This window comes from Catharus ustulatus, chromosome 6 (genome assembly GCF_009819885.2).
Source record: "Catharus ustulatus isolate bCatUst1 chromosome 6, bCatUst1.pri.v2, whole genome shotgun sequence".
NCBI classification, from domain to species: domain Eukaryota; kingdom Metazoa; phylum Chordata; class Aves; order Passeriformes; family Turdidae; genus Catharus; species Catharus ustulatus.
The window spans coordinates 51,936,562-51,957,142 of record NC_046226.1 but is presented as its reverse complement, the minus strand read 5'-3'; the positions used below and the strand labels follow the sequence as shown (position 1 = coordinate 51,957,142).

Genomic DNA, 20,581 nt, shown 5'->3' with positions numbered 1-20,581 from the left:
ATATCCTCCTGTATAAATCTGTTGTATTACATGTCAGTTTTGGTTAGGCTCGCAGAAGAGACATTTCTATTTCAAGAAATTTACAGAATACTATAGTGGGTTTTTTTTCTGTTTCCATTCAGATTCTTTTTTGTTTAAAAGGAAAAAAAAGAAACCTCACTTCAAAATATGTTATCAGAAATTGCATGCATTGTAATCATTGGTATTCAAGTCCTGAGGTATAGCACTGGCATTTTACGATTTTATTCAGAAATTAGAACTAATGGTGTTATATCTAAACATTTTGCATGCTTATTAAAAATTAAAATATACCATCATTTTTTCCTTAGAGATCTTTAAAAACATTTATCATTAGGCAGTGCTCACCAGAATGTTTGGTGTTTTAATGGCAGTGGAACTTTCATTGGCTCCAAGTTCTGGAATACCAGTATGATTGATGTTTGAATCACACACATTCAGTGTCATTTAGGATTTTTTTAAAGTGCATGCAAATATGAAATAGCTCCACACAAGGTGTGTACAATGCACTCTGCCTCACAGTGTCCATTTGCTACAGGGTATGTGACTTCTATGAATCAACTATTGCTTTTGTCACTCAGGGGTTTTCTTTTTGCCTTGCTGTGGTGGCTTTATATCAGTGATTTTATATCAATCTGTGGCTGAAATGTCAGGAATTCAAATATTGCTGAGAAATTAACATAAAAGTGGATTTTCCTGTATTTCAGTGTAACTAGTGCACACAAAATTATCCACAGGGAGCAGGATGTACAGATTCAGAGCTGGAAGTGCATTGAGACAGGGTACTGAGTCGGTAAGAAGCAATGGAAAGCATGTGTTTTCTGGTTTTTAATTCATGTTTTAAGTTTGATACTCATAAGCTGGATCTGCAAATATAAAATACCAGAGTTCCAGCAGGTAACCCACCAAATCTGTGGGCCACCCACTTTAAGGGTCAGCTCTTTCTGAGGACAGACAACATTTGTTTTCCAATAGCATTTTCTTATTTTCTTTTTTTTTTTTTTTTTTTTTTTTTATTGACTGCATAAAATGAAGCACAATTTCCCTGGCAAAGTCACCGACAGCTGAGAAAAACAGTGATAGCTTTTGTATAAGGCTTTGAAATCTTCCTAAAACGACGTAAACCAGCGCTGCATGTCTGCTAGAGCTAGGACAGGGTAAAAAATTCCTAGAGAAAGGTCATCCTCCTTGTACCAAATTGCACAGGTCTGGGAAGTCATCCTGTGGAAGCTGACTGCATTGTGTGGAGCCCACTTGGTGGTGTGGCCCTTTGAGTCCCGGAGGATTTTCCACGCGGTTTGCTGCTCGGTTGTTGTTCGCCCTGATGCGAGGGTTGCTCTCGCCCCATGCTCTGTTTCCCCATTCAGGACTGGGTTTGCAGCCCCCTGCATCTGTCCCAAGGGAGGAGCTCGTGGGAACCAGGGGGCAGGTCATTCTCAGCGACAGGCTCCTGGCTCAGCATCCCACTCCTGCCAGGAATCTGTCTGAGCCTGAATCTGGCAAAGTTTGGGAAGCAGCATTAAATGCACCTCTTTGTTCCAGGCTTCCACTAACACAGGAATTTCGCTTGGCAATCGGTATCCTGGCTACCCTTTTCAGGGTCCTTCTATAGCTGCTTCAATAGCTGGGAGGGGAAGGGAGCAGCGTCTCTGATTTCTATCGGAGGTGCATTATGTAAAATGTGCCCAGGTACTGCGATAATTTCCCTCGATGATTTAAATCTATGTGTGTGTGTATATATAATATTGCTTGACTGGTTTATAATTTAGTTTAAAAATAGAGCGTTTAGGCTATATAATTTTAGGAAAGTATAAAGCCTGAAAAATGGGCAGTGGAATGAGATCCGTGTGTAGGAGCAGTTTGCCGACTTTTTATCGTGGGGTGTTTTCCTTTATTACTTTGGATAAGTGCTATAACTCTAAAGTAAGGAAAGAGTAGATATTTTTGAAAACAGAATTTATTGTTTAGCCTTAGGAACAAATGTGAGAATTGGGCATTTCATGTCAATTCCCCTTTATTTCCCTTTACAGAATATGCTTTGGATTTAGATGCTGACTTCTGTAGTCAAAATGTGTTAAAGTTTCCGCACAGGACAGATTTTCCTATGGGTAGAAACACAGTAGGATCTCAATACTGGGCAAAAGCTCTGAGGGTGCCACCCTGCCTTGGGCATTAGCTAATTCCACTGCCAGGAGGAGTGCTGCTTTAGCCCTTTTCAGCAGGAACATGATGTCTAGCTTAGCAGGCAAGAGAGCACTGCCTGTAGGAAATTTGCTACAATGCAGAGTGCCTTGGGGTCTAGGAATTAGAACAGGCCCTCATGGAGCAGCACTTCCAAATTCTGAGTGATTTTGTCAATTATATTATTATTTGCTTGTATTTCACAAAGACTGGGTTCTGTTATTAGGTGCTTTCATCTCAAAAGGTGCTGCTGCTGAAGCCAATGCGAGTTCCTGTTGTTGGCTGTTGCATATCTATGGCTAGATAGGAGTTCTACCATTCCACATTCCCCAGTGTGTCTATCCAGCAACAAATGGAGAATTCCTTAGAGCTCTTGTGGCAGGACAAGATGCTGAAGAGAGTAGGGAGATGGGAATAGAGGGACTTTAATACTGCTAGTGTTGGCAGATAGAAAATGCCACAGGTAGTGCTGTAAGGCAGAGGTCAGACAAACAGGAGAAGTGTTTAAAATTCCCATGATGCTGAAGAAGAGCTCCTTGAACTTTATTGTAGGGCTAATGGAAAAGCCAAGTAGGAAGGAATGTGTCTGGGTGGCAGGGAGTTGACATGTCTGAAGTGACAAGTGAGCAGCTAAGTTAGTGTTTTGATCACTGAGGGTAGATGGAACCAATTGCTTTTTTTCTAAAGTTACAGGGAAATGGTTTGGAAAATAGTGCATCTCCTCCAACTCCTTTTCCAGCTTCAATCTTAAAAGAAATCAGAGAACAGCTCCTTGTATTGTGCTATTTCCAACATAACTTAAGCTGTAGAGAATTTGTGTATGTGTCAAGTCCTCATGAGGATTGTGGCAAGATTGTTCAGAATCAAGTACCTTTCAATGTCTTTAACCTTGAAACATTCCCCCATCAAGACACGACTGCTGAAATCACCATTTCCCACCATGCTTGCTTCTTTTTTTTTAAAGAACATGTTCTCCCATGTCCCACTGCTTTTTCAACCTTTTTTTTTTTTTTTGGAAATGTTACCTGGTCCTTGCCTCACAAGACGATTGCTTTGCCTGACTCCCCAAAAACATCCCTTCTCAAAGTTGATCCCATCCTTAATGAGTCCAGGCATTCCAAGTATCACAGTGTGAGAAATCACTTCTTTTACTCTGTGCTTGTCAAATATTTTGTGCCCAGTCCTTCTGGGTTAAATTCTTGACCACTTTTGCCCACAGCCTGTGCTATCCTGCATTTTCCTGAGGAAGAAAGCCTCAGGTCCAGGATAGGGGGATTTATTTAAAGGATCCCAGGTGTTTAGGAACCAGCAGCTGGGACATTTCTTACTGCACTGCTCACCACTGAGTCAGACCCTGTTAAAGACAAAATATGGTTCAAGCTCCCTGCCAAGGCTTTTAAACCTTTCTGTTGACATGTGTTGGCGGCTTTGGGAACATATTCCTGTGTGAGTGAGGGGGATCTTCCATTTTGTGTTGGAACCCAAAGACCTTGGAATTTTGAGCTTTCTGTATTTTCTGATACTGGCCCCCAGGAAAACACTGCTTTTAACTCAAGGCCTTAGAGAAGACTTCCAAATTTGAGTGATAGATTTAAATTCATGGGTATGTAGTTAAAATAAAAGTGTATAATTTCCATTTAAAAATTAAAATTTTAAAATATACAGTAATTTCACGATTATAAACCGTACTGAGTATAAGCCGCACTTCTGGGTTTCAGCAACTTTTTGGTTTTTTGTCCATATATAAGCCGCACCTGATTATAAGCCGCACTTTGGGTTCGGACCAAAATTTTAGTCAAGATGGTGCGGCTTATAATCGTGAAATTACTGTAATAAGCAATATAAAACAAAAATTCTTAAACATTATCTCTTCGTCCTTCTTCTAAATTTCAAATAATAATTTTTAATTAAATAATTAATACTACACTACAAATCACAAGGAGTTAATTATTAAATAAAAATAATATTAATATTTACTCTTTATTAAACTATTTAACTTTAGAAAACCTCATAAATAATTAACTAAATTCACCTCCATTTTACTCACCTTTAGCTAATAACTAAAAATATTACAAAACTCTCTGTATTTTAAATAAAATTTAATAAGCAACCAAATCCAAACAGAAAAAAAAAAATCTCCTTCATATTTTTAATCCTAACTCCAAACAAAACAACAAAAAACCCCAAAACACTAATTAAATAATACAGCTAGCCAATTACAATTCTGCACTGTCACAAGGAGACACGAATCAGATGGGGAGCCCTGTGACTGTAGGAGGCCAAAGCTTCAGGGGCGCTTGGTGAGAGCTGCCTGGGCTGGCACTGGCCCCTCTCAGGGTGGCTCAGCAAGGTCTGAACCAATATGCTCCTTGCTGGAGGAAGGAAGATGGAGAGAGAACTGGGTGTGCTGTTGTTGTGTCTACCTGAGCTAGCAAAATGTAGTGACAGAGGTGTTCCTAAATGGCAATTCTTCTATTTCACTAATTTCAAAGAATGCAGGAGGTGTTTCTGCCTTTTAACTCTCTAATACCTGTTTTAGGTTGTTTCTTTCACTAATTCCCTTGCTGGCAAAGAATGGTAACAAAGCTTTTTTCATAAAGCAAGCTGTCTTGATTTTTGTTTCTTCCGAGTTATATGTTTTAATTATTAATAAGTGTTTTGAATTAAGATAATTGAAACATTTCATCACTACATTTTTAATCCTTAGATTTGAGATGGACCCTGGGGAAAGAGTTTACATCTAGACCTAATGGCATATTCAATTCACATCCTTGCTTTAATTGTCAGTAAATAGTTTCATAATTTCTGTTTCAGTGAGTCTTCAGTTATACACACATTTAGCAACCTTTTTTATTTGATCAAAGTTTGTATGACAAAGCAATTGTCTTGTTGCATGTATTCCCATCCTCTTCAATTTCATATCATTTCTGTAGGATCTCATCTAAAGGATGTTTTATTTCTTATCATTCTTTGGGCTTAATTTTTCTGTGGGAAATCAGGCTCTATGCTGTTTTTGTTTCATACCCTGTCATTTAGAATCAGACAACAATAATTCTGGAATTGGAATGTGCTTTCTGTTATCTGACTGATTTTGATGGATTGTCATGCGACGGTTTGACTTTGCAGGGGTTGAATGTAGCATTCAAATGTTTTGAGCAGTTAACTGAACAAACATGCAAGGGAAACTAGAGGGAAAGGTCACCAGCACAGTGTTTGGTGAACAAAGCTTTGCAGGTTTTTTGTTGTTGTTGTTTGTGGGTTTGTTGGTTGGGTTTTTGTTAGCTTTGTAGGTTTTTTTTTAACTTGAGGAAAGCTTTGAAATAGTGCATTGTAACACAGTTTGCAGACCACTGAATTATGTACTGTACACATGGTTAACGATTTATGGGGCCATGAGTTATTTAATCAGGTAATGCATATGCTTTGTACAACAAGCAAGCAGATGCAAACTCTGAATGGAAGAAATTGCTCATCCTTTGAATGACACACATTATATGCTGTGCTATTAGAAAAGAATATGACCTTTTCCAGCCAAAAGCTGTCATTTCCTGTGGTCATTGTCTCATCTGAAAACACCAATTAAGCATCAAAGTGTAATAAACAGTGAGTTTGATTTGGGGTGTGCTAAACAAGGCAAAATAGAGAACCCTCAGGTTTCTGGCATTAGGATCTTGTGTTGTCATTGAATTTTAGGTTTTTGCAGAAAAGAACACAGCCTATGACAAAGCTTTGGTTACTGAAACAGAAATGTGTTCTTGCTGTAGAGGTTTTAGCCCAAATGAATGAGAACTGACAGATAACTGTAATGATGTGTGAAGCCTTAATCTTCAAAATTGTGTGGGACAGAAAGTGGGGAGTGGAAAGTTATGATCAGTTCTGCATCTGCTGGAGAGAGGAAGTGGAGGGGAGATGTTACTGTGGTCTACAACTTCCTTGTGAGGGGAAACAGAGGGGCAGGCTCTGATCTCTTCTCTCTGGTAACCAGAGACAGGACCCAAGGGAATGGCCTGGAGCTGTGTCAGGACAGGTTTAGGTTGGATATCAGGAAAAGATTCCTCACCCAGGGGGTGTTTGGACTCTGGAACAGCTCCCCAGGGCAGTGGTCACTGCACCAACCCTGATAGAGCTCAAGAGTGTTTGGACAAAGCTCTCAGGCTCATGGTGGGACTTTTGGGGTGTCCTGTGCAGGGCCAGGAGCTGGGCTTTGACAATCCTTGTGTGGTGCTTCCAACTCCATGATTCTGCCACAAAAGACTCTGTCTTTTGACGTGAGAGTGGTGGGCATGAAGGAGCAGGGTCTTGTCCCACTTGCTACATCTCAGTGTCCATCCCAGTAACCAGAGCCACAGATCAGATCAGACAGGAATGACAAGAAATCCTTTCAGATTAAAAGCAGAGGCGTTGTGTCACAAAGGCATCTCCAAAGAAATAAAGCACTGTGACAGACCTGAACCTTTCAATGTACCCTAGAAGAGCGCTCCAGTGGATCCCTGAGGGGAGATCACACTCAAGAGCCACGGATGTAACTAGGCACTCAGTTCTACAAGCTGAGACTGAATGGCATGTTCTAGATGTGAGTCATGTAGCCAGAGCACTGCTGAGCACTTGTGCTCGTGTGCAAGGCTAGAAAGCTGCACTGAAGTGACTGACTGTCACTTACAGCAGGGATGATATGCTGCCTCTCCAGATAAGTGTTCTTTACCCACTACTCACAGCCTGAGGACAGTGCAGAGCTTCCTGGAGCTGCTGCCCTGCTGGGTGAGTGGGAGATGAGAGGGAGCAGTGCAGACAGGTCTTCTGCTGCAGTGTCCCCTCTGTGCTCATCCTCTGGGCTCTGCCATGCTCCCTGCACCTTTCTGTGAGTGGCTCTGGCTCCTGACAGATTCTGCTCAGATTTTTCTCTGAAAGCTGGAATGCTGTCTGGGAAGAGAGGGAGATGCCCCAGCCATGATGTCAGAGTGACATTGCTGCATGTTTATTCTGGCTAGGCTCCTTTTATCATCTTTGTAAAGTTGGGATTAATTTTGTGGGGTTTTTTTTTGTTTTGCTTTGGTTTTTTTTTGTTGTTTTTTTTGTTTGTTTTTTTTTTTTAATTCCTGAGAAAGGATTCAGCTTTGAAATTTTCCCTGGTTATGAAGAAGCACAAGTCTTCCTTCATGTTTCCAGCACCTGACTTCAACAAAAGTCCCCTAAGGTTTTCCAGTTACAGATTGGACTTCTTTGAGTAATGGTGACTCAGATATTCCAAAGCAATTTTAATATTCCCTATATCCATCAAAGTACTGCAGCTAGGTCCGTGCAACCAGCTTCAGAAAACCACGTGAAAATGCAAATGTTTGCTTTCTCAACCAGAACTGAAAAATACTAAGCATTTCTAAAGGAGAAACAGAACAGTATGTTCTACTTTCCTTATGTATTTTATAAAAAATGCATATATAAAAATGAATATAAATTCTTTTAGGAGAAATTGTTTCATAAAAGAAACATGAGTTTGCTTTGGCAAAGATGCTTGTGATTTATGGTTCATTCTGTAAACTTGGCCAAACAATTTCCTTCTCCTTTATGATTGGAGAGCAGAGCTGTCGGGGGCAGGGAGTTACAGGATGGCATCTGTTCTTAGAGCAAGAGAATTATGTTTATTCATGATTAGTTTATGCAGAAAATGCATCAAAGACTTTATTTGAATTTTTGATAAATTTGCCTTGTAGAAAAGAAATATTTTTCTTAATTGGACCATATAGGGAAAAATCCCAGTAATGGCAAATGCAAATGAGAAATAATCTGAATTTAAAGAGGTGGGTTTTTTTTCAGAACTACTGGTGCTTAAAGTAGGGTGAGGCCACTGTCTTTGCACTTTTTAATAAAATTGTGGCTTTTCTTCTCCCCTTCATTTCCATATGCATATTCCATGGTAGTGCAGTAACGGTTTAACATGTAGCTTCTTCATGAATCTTTACTGAAAGCAGGAGATAAGTTTATCCCTATCATGCTCAGTAGCCTTCTTTCTCTGCTTGCTTTTTAGTATTGAATGAGGTTTTATAAAGTGCCACCAACCATGCCAGTTTTCCATATTTTTCACTCTATGTAAATTTTTGCAGAGAGGTAGGGAGAGCAAGTGAAAGATTGACACTGGTATCTCCTGAAATGTTCCCTGTTTTTTTTAAGCAGCTCAATTTTCCTATAGCGTTGCCAAAAACCTAACAGATGATGTTTTCAGGATCAGAGACAGGAGATTGAAATGTTGCTAATGTCTGTAGCACTTAAGTCATAGAATTCTGTAAAGAAATGTGCCATGATTGATCTGATTAATCTTTTAGATGGGTGGTGAGAGAGAAAGAAGCTTCTCCACCATGCGCAATTTTTATATTTATATAACTGCTTTTTAGAGGCTGAGCTTGGGTGTCCTTGTAATATCCTGACACGGGTGACTTGCACTCGGCAATTCCAGCTGAATTGAGTGCTCTGCGTCAGAAAGGAAAAGTTTTCTGTCTGGCTGTAATAGAAACATTTTTTACAATTCTCTCCCAGGAGCAAAGTCCTGTGGGATCCTTTGGGGAATGTAAAGCAGCGTGGCACGCAGGCCTGTTGTCACTGTGCAGAGCTTTGCTGCAAGAGGGTTCTCCACCTCGACCCAAATTGAGGGTTCCTGGCCAAAAACATCAGGTTTTAGCTCATCATTCTCAAGATTAGCTGGAATTTTGGATGAACACAGGTGCTGTAGCTGAGTTGGAGAAATTGGCATTTACCCTCCCATGCTGATCTGCAGCAGGTTTGTGAGTCGGCCTTCATTCAGTCTAACAAAGCTACAAGACCTGGTGCTTGTGCTGGAGGATTCCAGTCCTTCCCTAGCTTCTCACGGCTGTGCTGATGAGGAGAGCAGGGGCACCTCGTTCTGGTGCCAGCAGTCATGGCACAATTGCTGCAGAAATCCTGGCTCCTCTTTGAAACTCATGTGAGCAATTACCTGCTGGTTATCTCAGCAGAATTGGGTCTTTCCAGCCCTGCCTTTCAGCTTCAAAGGTGCAATACTTGATAAGTGGAGCTAAAGACATTTTCCTTTTCATGTCAGTTCTTGTAAGTTCTCAGTCTCTGGGCAGGAAGCAGAGGGCAGCATTCATGTGTCTGTGTAGATACACATGCACACAATTCATTGTTTCTTTAGCAAGAGCACACAGCTTTAGCAAGGATGTAAAAAAGCCAACACATAATGCACTGCAACCAAGGAGCAGAACTGGTCAGGCATTGCAATAATATAATTTTATTTTGGGAGGAAACAGACTTAAAAAAAAAAAATAATTCTGTTGTTCCCTAAACTAGTGAAAGAGAGAAAAAAAATTTGCCAAAATTCAGAAAATTTAAAACATTTGATGAAGTCTGTATGGTCTTCTCTCTTCGGAAACCTGCTAAGTGAACACCCAGAACAATGTGTGTGAAAAATAGGCTTCAGTGGGGCTTGTGTTCCTGCTGTTATTTGTTCAGTGCCTATACTGCCACACAGAACTTAAAGAACATTTAATATTACAATTAATTATGTCATGTTGGAATAAATAATTTCCTAAACATACACTCTGTCATGGTGACCACTGATAAGGAATTTAATTTGAAACCCAGCTCTTGGCTTCTGAAAATCAGCTTTAACTAAATTGTCGCAGTCATTACATGTTGTAAAGCCTCTATATTTCACACTTCATTTTCTATCCAAATGGATGACAGCCTACTTCAAAGGGAAAGAAGTAAACCTGTGGTCAGAGTGTTCACCTGAGCAGCATGCTCTCCCTAGATCCCATGTCTGGCAGTTGCACGCATTTTGAATTCCTGCAGGTTTGCAATTTAATTGGTCAAAAATCAAAGGGTGTCCAGTTGAACTTGACCCTCTAACAGGGTCAGAGATTGGGGGCAGTGTTTGATGCTCCACCTTTCCTGACATTTCGCTGTTGCACAAAACTGGGAAAGATGTTTCAATGAACTTCCCAGGCTGGAAATGTTAACCCCAAACGTTCAGAGCTTGTGAACATGAAGTTTATATGGAAGAGAGAGACGGTTTTATAGCCCGATTTGTGAGCCTAGTAGATGCTGAATTGCAAGAAGTGAAAATAACGTACCAATTTGTACATTTTCACAGTCTGTAACATCAACCCAAGTACCCAAGCTCCTCTTTCAGCCACTGTGAATGGTGTGAGTGTGTAAGACTTTGCCATGGTAAACACACAAATATTTCAAAGTCCAGTGGCAGGATGTATTTGACTCTCAACATTGTCTTTTTCATGACCAGTCCAGGAGAACTGGTGATGTTCCTTGTTATACACATATTTGTGGGCAGTGGTCCCTGGGTACTTCCTCTGATTTTTTGTTTATGTGGAGATTACTGGGGGAAATGCTTGGAGATGGAAGCTGGGAAGTGTTTGAAAGAAGACCTAAAACAGAGTTGGTATGAATCTGAATGGAAAATTAAGGTTTGTTTGTTTCCCCATTGTTTTGGACAGTTTACTTTAAGTTACATATTTAAAAAAACCCCCATCTTTTTGGGTATATCCTATTTGTGGATCCCTGGGTGAAATGAAGTTGGTGTAACTGAGGACAGAGGCTCCAAACTCTTTCCTCTTTGCTCTCCTCTCTTTTCCCCTCCCTTGGGCAACCTGGTCTAAAGTGAGCAGAAGGGAATCATCGATCCTTGCTGAGGTCTGAAGGAGCAGTGAGTTCTGCTGCCTTTGCTGGTCCTGTCAGCTAAGAGGGAATGCAGCAGGGATTTTTGCCAGTGGTGACATGGTAACTGAGGCAATACTGTGTGATTGCATTGGCCTGTCTTCATTTCAACTCATGACATATTTGTGTCAACACTCAGGGTGTGCAGCTCACAGACAGGGAGATGCCCTGTTGCTGTTGGAGAGGAGTATAAGGGTCATACAGATTAAATTTGTATGGGGACCCAAAAATTCCATTCATTTTTACTTTTTTCTTTTTTCTTTCCTTGAGCCAAACTCAGTATCTCGGGCTGTGTCACAACAGATAGCAGTGTTTGGGGACCTCAGTGTCATGTGTAAATAATAAGAATATTGTCACTGTTTATCTGACCAGAGATTGATAGTTCAATACCTTTCAACTTGACTAGGAAGGTAAGGTGCAAGGACTTCTAAATACTCTGATTTCATCAGGGGACTGATTTGGGCTGGTATTTGTGACACTGTTCATGTGTAAATGCCTGCTTTTAAAAGCTTTTGTGTTTAGATAGGACCAGTTTGCTTTCGTTTTGGAAAAACCCAAAGGAGATACAGATAGATATATCATCAGAAAATGTGTTATGGTAGAAAATAGAATGCTTAATACTGCTAATCATTGTTCATGCTAAAAGCAGTAATGAACATTTTTTGGAGTAAATTTTAAATACCACTCATTTATAGGAAACACATGTTAGTTTAAAAAAATTATAATTTTCTACTCAGATTTATAGTCCCTTCTTCTTTACTCCTCATTCAGATTATTCATGCAAAACCTGAGGTGTTATACAACAACAGATGATGGATATTCCTTTACTTTTTTCTTGTCCATGTTTGTACCCAATACATTTGGTCATTTTCAAGTTATAACTGTGTGATTTGGCACAGCTTTCAAAAACCTACCCAACTATGGGATGGAAATTGCATTGTACAAAGTTGTCCCCACTTCCCACTAGCTGCCCATTGCACAAACAGGTTCATAAACCTGGCATGGCCCAGCATCATTATTCTGCAGCAGGTGTCAGTTGGGAGTTTTTTTATCTTTCAGCATCCCTTGACCTTTCCTTTGGGCACACGTACGGTGTGTTAATGATGAGCGATGTCCACACATCAGCACTAATTCAAACTTGAGCTCTTCCAGAGTTTGAAATATGCATGGATAAAGTCTGTGCAGATGGTCCTGAATTTTAATATATAAAAGTCACACTAAAACAAAGTTAACTTCTAAAATTCTGCAATAAATCACAAAAAGCTGAATATGATCCTCTGGATGTCTTAATTAGATGAATTTCTTTCACTTAATCAGACGCTCAAAGTCAAAGGGACAAAAGACACAGCCTTTTTTAGTCTCTAAATCCTGAATAATGGCTTAGTGGTCAGAAGAGTTGATCAAATTACTTGCTGCCATTCATGTTTATGTTTGATTGTATTTTTTTTCAATTAAGTTGGAAATCACTGCTTCATTTTTTTTTTTTTTTTTTTTGCAAGACGGAATCAAGAATACCCTTCATCAGGAATTGCAGTGATAGGACAAGGAATAATGGGTTCAAACTGAAAGAAGGGAAATTTAGGTTAGGTCTATGGAAGAAATTCTTTGCTGTGAGGGTGGTGAGGCACTAGGAGAGGTTGCCCAGAGAAACTGTGGATGCCCCATCCCTATTCAAGGCCAGGTTGGATGGAACTTTGAGCAACCTGGTTTCATGGGAGGTGTCCCTTTCCAAGACAAGGGAGCTGGAATTGGATGATCTTTAAGGTCCCTTCCTATGCAAACCTTTCTATGATGCTAGAATTCCTAACAGCTGTGTTTCCAGGCTTGCTGCCATCCCAGAATTTGGCATCATGGCCATCTGCACGCGGAAGCATTTAAGGAGTGGTTAGTTTGCAATCTGACCTTCCAAGATGGGTAAATAGCAAGAACCAAGATGGTCCCCACAACCCAAATTTAGGTATCCCAGATAGCCAGCAGTAAGAAGGGCAGGGGTTGAGGACCCTGAGCATCCTCTGGGCTCAGAGAGGGGCACTGCACCCTGTGTGTGTTGCTCAGAGCTCAGCCCCGTGGGTGTCCCAGCTCACTCAGAGCACATGGGGGCTGTCAGACTGGAGCAACCTGACTCTCAAGGACTCCTGTTTACCACAGGCACATGGCACTTTTAAAAAAACTTCACATATGGCTAAATTAACAGGATTTCCTAATGAGGAAATTAGCAAATGTCCAACTGCTTCAGGGTTATCTCCATGCTGAGTTCCCCGCATTTTTTTCTCCCAATCTTAAAAATGTTCAATTTTGTTTTTTAAAAGTGATTCATGCTGGCAACCTCTCCAGATTTTTCTAGCTTTATTGAAAACAGCTGTGACATTTTTGCTGAAGTGGGATGTCTTTGGTCCTGTGTGTTTGGTTTTTTGTATTTTTAATTAAGCCAGAGGTAGAGCTGGAGCACGGAAACATCAGTTGCAACTATAAACAAAGTTTTTAGAGAATGGGGAGGAAGAGAGCGCCTGAGAGCAAGGATTTACAATGGGGAAGTATTAGGATTGACTCTAGGTGTCACTGTGAGCTATGCCTGTAATTCTGCAGCTCCATTTCCACTTTTATTCAGTGACCCCCACTTTCCAGCCTTCTTCCTCCTCTCTGTCTCTCCCATGTCTCCCTCTCTCACTCTGTAACACACACACACGCACGTGCATGCAGAGAAGTCTCTGACAAATAATAGCTGGAAGCAAGGAAATTACTGTGATCATTAGAGAACATGGCATTGATACAAATTAATAGGTATTTAATAAAAATGCTGGTTAACCAAATAGTTATGATGCGTGACATCTCATTTATATGAAGCCCTGGAAAGAAAATGAGTTTAAAAAAAGTAACTGAGCTTTCTTTTGCCCATTTCAATACTTCTGCAGGTAAATGCAGAAAGCAAACACCAGCAAACAAGATACTCTCCCAGATATTGGGCAGGGCTGGACCATTTTAGGCATTACATACTTTATTGCTGGCACGAGGGGTTGTGGCAGATTTTGAAACTGTACCCACCCACAAAAGCAACCTCTACCTCTTAATGGTTTTTTTGTGCACTAATATTAAGTTATCTTCCCAATTTATAATTTAGAACGCTTTCCTATAAGATCCACTTAGAGAATACTAACTAATGACACACAGCAACATCATTAAACACTTTAGTGCCTCGGGGTAACAGACTACAATGCATCCTGCAAAGTAGCACTCAGAGGCTGTATGAACATATTCTGTCACCTTGCAATCTCTTACAGCATAGCCCTGGGAATGTGCAGGGAGATAACACACAGTGGAATAGAACAAAGTCTGCTGGAGTCACACTCTCCTTAACGTGAGGAATTATCAAGATGCCGTACACTTCCCGGTTAGGTCCCAAACAGATGAACTTCTGTAAATGAGCAAATTTAAATGCCTTCTTATCACACATAGGCAGAACGCTGTTTTCATGGTGTTACTGGGAGTCTGATGTTACTTTTAAGTGACTTTGTGCAGTGATCAGTACTTTGGTCCTAATTAGTAAAAGTAGTTGCTGCCTTAGATTTAAATCATAAACAGAAAAATTGGTCATCTAATGTTTTTGTTCACCCCTCTGCCAACCTGAAATTATTCCTTGTTGTACATATTCTAACATTTTTCCTGCATCACTCTAAATTTCCTAAGCAACAGTTTGCATGACTTCAAGATTATTTTTCTTTGGAGTTTGCTTTTTTTTTAATTGAAATTTAGTAGGGTTCTTCTGAAGGACAAGACCAATTTTTAAAGCTGCTTTGTAGAACTCCATCTCCTCTTTGATTCGAGTTCCTCCGACAGTGCTAAATCTTGAATTTTTGTATCATCCCATGGGAAAGGGATGCAAATTACAAATTTTCCCAATTAATGTTACTTGTTGCTAGCAGGAACTTCTGAACCGCCTCTCCTTGGTTTTCATCCTCCCCTCGTACTGCCACACACTGAATGTGCTTCGATGTGGTGATGAGTCCGAGATGCACCCTGCCACTAATCCAGTCACTCGTGGCTGCTGTGATTATCCACTCCCTACAAAATTACTCCTGGGCAATGTCACCGGTGCAGTCTCACCCCTGGATGGAGCAGCCCTTTTTTCTTTCTGTTTTGTTTTTTTCCCCCCTATTTTAATCGGGATTAAGCAGTCAGATCTGATGACACTTCACACAAGTGCAGTTGTTTGAAAACACACTGTCCTTTCAGTCCCAGTAAGTGACAGTGTGCACAGTGTGCACTCCGCCGATGCCACGGCTGCCTTTGATGCCTGCTCTGACTTGCTTTAAGATAAATACTTCAGAGGAGAATTCTTTACGTAGCAAACTACTTTTGCCAAATGTTTAGGTCTATATAGCTCTTTTTCTAACTCTTACTTTTTTCTTTTAAAAGGAAAATATAACAGGGATGAAACTGGAGGAGAATTGAGGAACCATTTCCTAGGATGAATATTTTTTAACTGGGGACAGGCTTAAATTCCTGTATATTTAGAGCAAGGGAGTGGGTGTGAGGAAATATTTCTAAGCTCCTTGCTCCCATCTCCATGCCCAGTTTCTCTCTCATGGATATTATAGAGGCTTGAGTGGGAGTTTGGGATTTTTCAGTATGTGGGAGACAGCTAATGGCAAAAGAAACTCGCGGAGCTGAGTAAACCCTACACAACTGCATCTCTAATTTCTTCCCTCGTGCTGCCCTTTGGGTGATGGGATGGTGGAGATGAGCCTTACAGAGTTTATGACTGGGAAGGGACAGCAGCATCCAGCTGGGGTGGGATTCCTTTGACCACAGAACTCCCCAGTGGCTGAGGCACCCCAAGGGCTGGGCTCTGTAGGCTGCAGCTGGCAGGAGACAGAAAGGGAGCAGGGACAGAGCCCCTCAGAAGGTGACTGCTGCTCCAGCCCTGCCCTGTGCAGTCACTGTCCCCAGGACCAGGGGAACACCACAGTGCTGCCCTGGGGCAGATGCCAAAGGTTGGGGCAGTGTTTGCTGTGCCCACGCTGAACTGTGCCCATTTCCACTGGGGCAGGAGGAATTCACAGAATCACAAGGTTGGAAGAGACCTTCAAGATCATCAAGCCCTACCGATGCCTTAACACCTCAATTTGACCATGGCACCAAGTGCTATATCCAGTCTTTTTTAAAACACATCCAATGATGGTGACTCCACCACTCCCCCAGACAGACCATCCCAGTACTTTATCACTCTTTCCATGAAAAACTTTTTCCTGATATCCAACCTGTATCTCCCTTGGAAAGATCCCCTTCAATAGCAACAAGTCTTAAAGTGTCAGGAAAGAGCTGACACATATTGCAGGAGGGATGGAAAGGTGGAGAAGATCTCTGCAGGGTCTGGTGGAGGCTTGTGTGGCTTCAGTTTGCTGTGTCTGGAGAGTTTAGGGGTGAGGAGTGTTTCCAGCAGTGAGAAAGGAGAAGAATCTTGATGGAAAATGTTCTTAGTCATAGCAGAAATTTTCACTGTTTCTTATTCTGTAACATTTTCTGGTGCTGACTGCAAGTCATGCAGTATTTAAATTCTCTTCATCTCAGATGATTCACTGAAGGTCAGGTCTCTTGAAGTAATATTTTCTTTCTAATCTGCACTTAATCAATCATGTCATATATAAAAAGTCCAAGCAGTTGTATCAGTGCTTTAGGACAGTGTAACAATATTAGACCAATCAAAATAAACCATTTGCATATTAGAAATTATTTTAAAGTGATATGGCCAAAAAAAAAATACACACAAGCTGCCAAATAAAGCTGATAAAATAACACTCATTGGTCATTACAATGTGGAGGAAGTTGCAGAGTTTTTTTCCTTCTTCTAGGATATTTAACTGCTTGGCTTCTAATATTTCTTTTAATGTTTGCTTTTGCCTGGCAGGAATGTGATAAAATTATGCAAAGCTATGATTCACATAGAACAAATACAGATTGCAAACTATATAATGTTATCCTGACCTGCTGTTTATAAAGCAATGAATATGCCTGCTAACTCTGTATGCTGATGATTTTTTGCAGCCAGGTTTATAGCTGGATGAATGACCTTTACTTTTTCTAATTATTATTTTACACAAGCAAATAATTTACCTTTGTAATCACAAGCAATCATTGAGAAGGACCCTTGGCAGGTGCAGGCATATTGTACTTTTCATATCGTTCAGTATATAGCATTTTTCTGTTTCTGGTGTGGTTTCTATGCCTTGTGTGTTGCTCTACACAGAAATAGTGGGAATTTAAACTTAAGGCAAATTATCTCAATTGTATATTTATGAATTTGAATAAAATCGTGGGCTTTCCTCATTGTGCAGGCAAGCCTGTTGGGTAAATGGTTCTGGTGCAGTCTCTGCTCAAGAGTGGCTGAAGAAATCAGACTCTTCTCACCAGAGCAAACAGTGGTGACAGCCTCACAGAGAATCTCAGGACTTGGAGGAAATCTGATTGTTTCATGGTCAGGGTGCCCAGAAGGGCACTGTCACCAGTGGCCAGCTGCTCAGCCATAGCCAGTTAAGCAGAAGCATACGGAAAGGCTGGCTCAGTTTCTTGGTTTTTTTGACACCGTTTGAGTCTCTCTGAGCATCTCAAGGGTCAGACACTGTTTTAAAGCACTTACAGCAGAATGGCAGTGAGTGAATTGCTGACAGCATAGCATGCAATCTTGCTCAAGAAGTGTAGCGTTAGTCTAGAGGCAACATGGGGTAGTTCAGAGACACCTGAGCTGTTTCAGCAATAACACTGAACTTTCATGCTTCAGCTCTTTCTGATACAGCTTCTTGTTTCACAAACAGGTGTCTAAAACTGCTGTGAAAGTCACTTCACCTGCAGACTGAGCAAAAGCCCACTGACTTTTCATATAATGGTGTAGTGTCAAGTAATAATGTGCACATTTTGTCTCTTGGGAATTGCAACTTGGGAGCCTGTTGTCTGTGAAAATGAGAAGAGACCCATGCTTTGAGGGAGCTGGCAAAGAAACCTGCTGGAGGCTGCCCTTCGTTTCTCTCTGTTTTCCCTCTGTGGTGCAGCAGAGGGACTAATTCTGCTGTGTGTGTTACAGGATTTTTCCCATTTCTTTTCCATCTCAGGAACAAATTAATTGGGTGTTTTGTTGTTGTTTGTTGGTTTGGTTTTTTTCCCGGTGAATTCACAGAAATGCCACAAACCCCGTTCTTCCTGCAGAACCTGGCACTGCTCTGCATTGCTGCATAAGAGTGACTATAATAGCCAAGTGACACGTTGACAAGAGTAATTATACCCAGAGGAGCTGGTAATTTATGTTGGGTAGCAGGTGGTATCATTTCCTGGTTAGGCTGTACCCTAACTTGTTATTATCTATGGCCATCAGCAGCTGGAGTGACACCTACAGAGGAGCCCTCGGAGCTCGCAGCAGGAGACAGAGCTGTTCCATTTGACTGTGGATCGAAGGATTCCCCCCACCCCTCACCCTGAGTGCAGCACAGCCTTTGATAACGTGGTGGGCAAGGCCAGGCATGACTCATCTCATTGCCTCTCCCCTCTTGTGCATGACTTTTTAACAGGTTATGCTTGACAGAGGATGTGTTGCTGCTTTCTTTCGGCCACCATCATTATGCCCCTGACTCACTCATATATAACAGGCCATCCAAATAGCTGCTGTCCCCAAGGGGAGATTTTTTACCACAATGTTTCTCTGGTTTGGCAAGTGACTTCATTGCTCGTTTCTGAGATGAGCACCCCATTGTTTTGGGAGTTGTAGACACACATAATTAGGGATAGAGTCTTCCTCTGACAAGCTTTTGCCTTTAAAAGAAAAGGAAGAGAGGCAGATGGAAAATGGATGTGACACAGAAGTAAGAATAAGTAAATTACCAAAGAAGGTCAGGCCAAGGATCTTGTGACAGAGCAAGGAGTTGATCAGGCTCTTGGAAGGGCCAAATACAATGGCCTAATGACACACTCATCTGGACTTTCCTTCCCCCCCCCATTATTTTTTGGATCCCCAAGCCCATTGTGTTGTTTCATTTTCTTTAGAATTATCATGAACTGTTATATTCCAGCTCAAGTAATTCATCACTGCCCTAAAGCTTGTCATATAATCTCCTCAGTCTTGTGGAACTCTCTGGACACCTCAGCATGTGTTGAAAATCTAGGTCTATAGTCCTTGATCTTTGAGAGTTTTTTCAGCTCATTCAATTTCCAGTTTTTAGCTTTCTCACCTCATTTCTTCCACTTCTTCAATCCCTAATCCTTGAGATTCTCAGTTTTTCCTTCTTCCTTCCCTTACGAGCCTTGGTAATTTTGACTTTTTCCTTGTAACTGGTGTCATGAACTTGTTTTATCTCCTCTCAGATCCCTTTCCCCTGTATGCTTTTGTTCATTTTTTAAATATCATCTTCCCAACTTCCTCAAAATGTAATCACTCTTTATATCATTTATTTATTCTACCAAGTGAGCTCAACATCTGAGATCCTGCAGGTTTTTTGTAAACCTGTTTACTCATGTGGAATCAACTAGCAGAGTTTCCTGGGTCACAGGTCCAGGTCCACATGTGTGATCCAGACTAGAAGACATTTACAGGAGCTGTCCTCCTGTGTGAGTTCTGTGCTGGGAGCATCTCCTGTGTAGGGAGATCTGAGGTGGCTCTGTCTCGGTGCTGCAGCTCTGCCAGGCACCACGTACACATGGCCAGAGTGCTTAAATTACCCTGTAGCTGAGGCTGCAGATGCCTTAGGTAGTTGCAAAAGCTTTACCCTACACTTGGATTCTTGACATTTACCTTTTATAGCTGTCATGATCCTTGAGGTGATCCTTCTTTTAATCCATGGGCTCGAATTATTGCTGAATGTGTTATATATTTCATAGGGATTTTTTTTTTTTTTAGTAGAAGTGGGGTTTTGTAGATTTTTTTTTTTCTCCTTAGAGGAATGATACTGTGTTCAAAGGTAATGGCAAAGAGCTCAAAGTGCTTGTGATGGATACCTGTACTTTTTTCCTTTACAGTGAGAAGGTAACATCACCAGAGCATTCACAGTGTTCCTCTGGCTAGGACATGGAATGCTTAGTTCAGTATCATCTTTTCTCCGGATGTTAATTAATTCCCAGTAAATCAGTAACTGATACATACTTATCTAGGGCCTTACATTCTGACTGCTCTGAAGGCATTTTACAAAGAGTGCTCTAGGACAAAAATGTGGGGCACCAATAACTTACCAGAAGCACAAGAAAAGTAGTGGCCACTGGGAATTATGCTTCCTCAGTAGGAAGACAGGATGGTGAGATTCATGTCCCGCTCTTAAAAACAGTGCTTTAGTCTCTGTAATGTCCGTGTGTGTTAATGGGAATTTAGTGCCATGTGTCACTGAGCAGAGCCAAGGGAGCAATCCAACAATGGTTGGTCGTTGCCAGGTTTGCCATGAGCGTGAGGTGCATCCTGTGGATGCTCCTGTGCATCTTCAGTTGTGCTGCAGGAAATGGATTTCATACAGAAATATCATACTGAAGGGGCTGAACCGTCTTTAGGACTGGAGAACTGGAAATAGGTGTTAATTTGTATGAAGTACACAAGGGCAAATTTAATTTTCCTATTAGGCTCATTAAGTGGCACTGCCAAAGGTAAAAAAGAAACACAGAGATTTCACAGGACACGCCCTGGTGAAATTGTCATGTAAAAACCAAGTTGATC

The 20,581-nt window shown here is 41.1% G+C and overlaps 1 long non-coding RNA gene across 2 annotated transcripts in view; it reads left to right on the top strand.

Moving 5' to 3' along the window:
* The first annotated feature begins 1,645 nt into the window (after positions 1–1,645).
* LOC116997270 overlaps positions 1,646–20,581 on the top strand; it is a 147,545-nt gene continuing 128,609 nt past the window's right edge. For both annotated transcript variants that reach the window (XR_004418143.1, XR_004418144.1), the window contains exon 1: positions 1,646–1,707. This is a non-coding gene — a long non-coding RNA (uncharacterized LOC116997270). The remainder of the gene's footprint in view (positions 1,708–20,581) is intronic.